The sequence below is a fragment of the Equus quagga genome, chromosome 15 (genome assembly GCF_021613505.1).
Source record: "Equus quagga isolate Etosha38 chromosome 15, UCLA_HA_Equagga_1.0, whole genome shotgun sequence".
Taxonomy (NCBI): Eukaryota; Metazoa; Chordata; class Mammalia; order Perissodactyla; family Equidae; genus Equus; species Equus quagga.
This window is the reverse complement of record NC_060281.1, coordinates 38300603-38305648: the sequence shown is the minus strand read 5'-3', so window position 1 is coordinate 38305648 and position 5046 is coordinate 38300603. Positions and strand designations below refer to the sequence as shown.

Sequence of the window (5046 nt, the reverse complement as noted above, 5' to 3'; positions counted from 1 at the left end):
CTTTATTTCCTGTTGTACGCCTTTACTTGAACACTGCTCCTGCCTTTGGTTTTCAAACCTCAAGAAAGTGTCTCACTTAGGAGTATTAAAAATGGGTGTCTGCTCTTTGACATCAGTATCAAAAGGATCTTTTCAGACACCATAACTCCTCAGATGAAGGAAACAGTAGAAAGAATAAACAAATGAGACTTCATCAGACTAAACAGCTTCTTCAGGGCAAGGGAAAACAGGATTGAAACAAAAAAACAACCCACTAGTTGGGAAAAAATATTTACAAGTTATATATCTGACAAAGGGTTAATCTCCATAATATATAAAGAACTCACACAGCTCAACAACAAAAAATCAAACAACCCAATCAAAAACTGGGCAGGGGACATGAACAGACATTTCTGCAAAGAAGATATACGGATGGCGAATAGACACATGAAAAGATGCTCATCATCACTAATCATCATGGAAATGCAAATCAAAACTACACTAAGATGTCATCTTACACCTGTTAGAATAGCAAACATAACCAAAACAAAAAGTAACAAATGTTGGAAAGGTTGTGGAGAAAAGGGAACCCTCATAAACTGTTGGTGGGAATGTAAACTAATTCAGCCACTATGGAAAACAGTATGGAGATTTCTCAAAAAGTTAAAAATAGAGATACCACATGACCCAGCCATCCCACTACTGGGTATCTATCCTAAGAACTTGAAATCAGCAATTCCAAAAGTCCCATGCACCCCTATGTTCATGGCAGCATTATTTACAATAGCCAAGACGTGGGAGCAACCTAAGTGCCCATCAACCGATGCTTGGATAAAGAAGATATGGTATATATATACAATGAAATAATACTAAACCATAACAAAGATAAAATCATCACATTCCCAACAACATGGATGGACCTTGAGGGTGTTATGTTAAGTGAAATAAGCCAGACAGAGAAAGACGAACTCTGTATCATTCCACTCATAGGTGGAAGTTAAACATATAGACAAAGAGAACTGATTGGTGGTTACCAGGGGAAAGGGGGGTGGGGGGAGGGCACAAAGGTGAAGTGGTGCACCTACAACATGACTGACAATAATGTACAACTGAAATTTCACAAGGTTATAAACTATCATAATATTAATAAAAAGTTAAAAAAAAAAAAAGTGGGTGTCTGAATGACTCTTACTACCAAGGTCCTGACAGGCTATCAGCATAAGAAAAAGAAACTCAAGTCTGCACACTGTCTGATAGATTTCAATTCTTCAGGCCATTCAGCTTCGAAAAAAGAAAAGAGACTATGAGTCCATTTGCCCCATAGACAACAGAGAAGAATATTTGGTACCTGCATCCCCTACGTTTTCAAAAGAAAGAGAGCCCAACATGCCCTGGAAAGATAGCTTTTCAGTGTTGCCCAACTCCTCACAAAGGCTAAGGTTTGCAGAGGTTGCTCTGGAAGCAATGTCAAGCAATAGATTCATTCCAGAGACAAGGGAGATTGTCAGGGAAAGATTGTCTTTTAGAGTAGAAGTGCTGAGCAAAGATACCTGAGGACCAATCTCCAAAAAGTAAAAATACATGTGGTTTTCACTTCACAGTTCTTTCAAATGTTATGAATGCTCGAAAAATTTATCATAAAGTATTAGCCCTCTTCACTCATGGTTTATAAAAAAGCCAAGAGGTCTTTGGATCAAAATGGAAAACGTCATGTTCCTCTTTAAGAAGTCAATTCTTTCCCACCCATCACATTCAAGTTAAATCTAAATTCCATGCTTTGAAGGGTATTCCTTTCTCTCCCTGATCCAGGATGTGTTATTTTACTTACTCTCAATGGAATAAGTTTCCCTGAGGAAATGGAATAAACAAACATACACTCTGATTCAAACCTACCATTGGAGCTCCTCATACTGCATTCACCCTCTGTGCCATGTTCATGCCAATGCAGAAATACCTTCTCCATCCAAGCCTATTCAACCACCTCCATTTTTTTTTTTCCATCAACTGAGTAATATCATTTCCCCTAGCAAGTATTTCCTGACCATTAAGACTGGAGGGGATGCTCCTTTTCTGTGCTCATATGAGAAAACACGGTGGCTTTTATAGCTGGCATTCCATGCAGCGCTCTTATTGTAAGTAAATTACTGTGTGTAACCAAATTATGATCACCTCAGGTCCCCCTCCCCTCCTTCTAGGTTGTCGGTTCCTTTAGGGCATCGGATACCTCTAGTACCAGAATGGGAGTGGGCTATTCAATGGTTTCTTTAAAATAAGCGTCAAACCAAATTGGTGAGAAACCTTAACAAACACACATATGCCTTAAATATAATAGCTCTTTATCTTGTTGATCTGATCTCAAAGCAAAAAATAAGAAAAGGTGGGGCTAGGATTGTGCCAATGAGAAACATGCCTCTCTCCTCCAACACCCACACTATTTTCATCAGGTCACGTTTTAGCTGCCACACGAGGGAGCCAGTCGGTGATCTTTCTCAAAGGCCCAGAAACCTCTGTCTTGTCACTACTTTCTCAAGACTACCTTGGGGGCAAACACTTTTTTGCCACCGGACGCCTTTGCAGGGGAACAGTCTTAGAACCTAGTAGAAGGCAGATCGCTTGAGGTGTCCGCGGTAAGGACATTGACTAGGATACTTGAAATGGAGTGAATAACAAAGGAGAGTCAAGTAAATCACAAAGGTCATCTTCCTGCTATGAGACTTTAATGGACACCACACACCGAGTTGACACGTTCCCGAGCAGTCAACGTGAGTGATGCAGAACAGAAGAGAGTTGTTCATTTGACGTCTAGTAGACTTACTCGCCAGATTCCACTTTCACAAACTTCCCAGCCACCCCACCACCCTCGCCTGACAGACAGCTGGGCACGGTCCGCCACCCCGCCCTCTGCCCTCAGTCTCCCGCCATTGCTCAAAGTCCCATGAGCTCCGCCAGTCGATTCTATTCCTAAACGATCGTTTTCAGTCATCGAGAGATGAAGCTCTACGAATGTTAGAGAAACGAGCGTAAAATATATCAAGAAATATCTTCAAATAAAATCTCCCGGGAGCCTGCCTAAGATTTACCTGTCTGATGCTGGTAAAGTAATTGGGGCTCTGGGGGTAGCGTTGGCCTGGCTACGAGTGATCGAGTTTAGATACTGTTGATTCGGAGAATTGGAAAGTGTAGAGGGAAAAATAGCACCTCAACTAAGAAAATATTATGAAGAAGAGAATAAATTTAAGGCTCATTTTAACTAATTCAAAAGGAAAATAGCTGAAGGGGCGGGTTTCCGTAGTGTAGTGGTTATCACGTTCGCCTCACACGCGAAAGGTCCCCGGTTCGAAACCGGGCGGAAACAATTTCAATAAATTTTTTTTTCCTGCTAATTCTGAGTTTGGGTTCAGAAATGTTCTATCTGAATCTTTACATTTCCACCAATTCTCAAGTTTCCGCCCTCCCTTTGCAGCCCAGGACTTTCAATTACAAGAATTGTAGCACAAGACCAGAGCTGAAAAGGCTTCCTCCCCTCGTTCAACAAGTAGTCAGGTCGTATGCATGCTGCTGGGTTAGAGAAGATCCTGCGCTTGGCTACAGTGCCTGTCCATCCTAGGAGGTGAGGTTCTCATCCCTTATGGGCAGGGACAGAGAATGAATCTTCCTGACACACAAATGAAGATGATGAATGCTAGGAGGATCAAGAAGCCAACTGTAACTGCAGGAGAAACAGTCCAGTGGAGAGTGGCTCCTGGAGTCAGAGAGGAAACAGAACGGAAGGGAGAGATCAAGTGCAGCTGATCATTTCTTTAAGGACTTTGGCGTTTACTATGATAAAATGAGGAGACATGGCATTTTAAGCAGGAAAACAATTTTACGTGACTTGAGTGTTTTAAAAGTGCCCTTCTGCGAACTCGGTGGAGAATATTTTGCACAGAGAAAACAACGGAAGCAGGGAGATCTCTTAAGTCCCTTTCATCATGCTACCTAACAGAAATGACTGTGGCTTGAACAGGATGGTGGCAGTCGAGTTGGTGAGGAGTAGTCACAGTATAGATATATTTTAAAGACAGAGTCAAAAGACAGTCCTGAGAAAATGGATGGGAGAAGTGAGAGAAAGCAGAATCAGTGATGACTTTGAGGTTTTTTGCTGAAAACCCGGAAGCACGGAATTGCTATAAACTGAAGTGGAGAAGACTGGATGCGCAGCATCATTAGTGAAATACTGGGTGTTCTGTTTTAGACACGCCAACTTTCAGATGCCTAGAATAAAACCCTCAAGTGTAATCCTAAGGAATGAGATGAATCTACAAGGCTGGAGTCTAATGGAGTGGAATAGACTACAGATACAAATTAGCGAGTGGCAGTCACACAGACATTATGTAAGCCACGAGAATAGATGAAGTCGCCAGGGAGTGATTGCATATAAAGAAGAGGTCCAAGGACAAAGCCCTGAGACATTTCACTGTAAAAAAGGGTGGGTGAGAAGAGGGGAAACCAAAATATTGAGAAGGAGGAGCCAGTGGGGCAGTAAGACAATCAGGAAAGCAGTGCCTTGAAAGTCAAATGAAGAAAATGTTTTAAGAAGAATAATGTGCCTATGGTCCCTGAAAGGTCAAGGACATGGAAGTGACGATTAATTTTAGACATTTAAAGGCCATTAGCAATCTTGACAGGAAGGTTCCATGAAGTGGGGGTGCCAGAAAACTGAATGCAGTGGCTTTGAAGAAGACTGGGAGGAGGGAAACTGCACATAGTAAATCTGTATAGTTTTTTAGAGATTGTCTATGAAATCATCTGAGAAATAGGGCAGTAGCTAGAGAAAATATTGGGGCATTTTAAAGATAGGAGTCAAATAGCATATTTGAATGTTCATGGGAGTAATCCAATATTCAGGAGAAGATTGCTCTAGACAATGAAGATAAAACTCTCTTTAAGTCATTAGTAATTCACTGATAGGAATACAGGAAAATTCCTTTCCCTGAAGAGATAGGAGAATTTTCTGAAGTTTATGATAGCACATGTCAAGAATAGATTTTAATTCCATATTTCTCTTCTCAGTTATTTTCCCTCCTC

The 5046-nt window shown here is 41.2% G+C and overlaps 1 non-coding gene across 1 annotated transcript; it reads left to right on the top strand.

Annotated features, from left to right (window-relative positions):
• The first annotated feature begins 3261 nt into the window (after positions 1-3261).
• TRNAV-CAC (transfer RNA valine (anticodon CAC)) lies at positions 3262-3334 on the top strand. Its single transcript has one exon. It is a non-coding gene; the product is annotated as a tRNA-Val (tRNA).
• The last annotated feature ends 1712 nt before the right edge of the window (positions 3335-5046 follow it).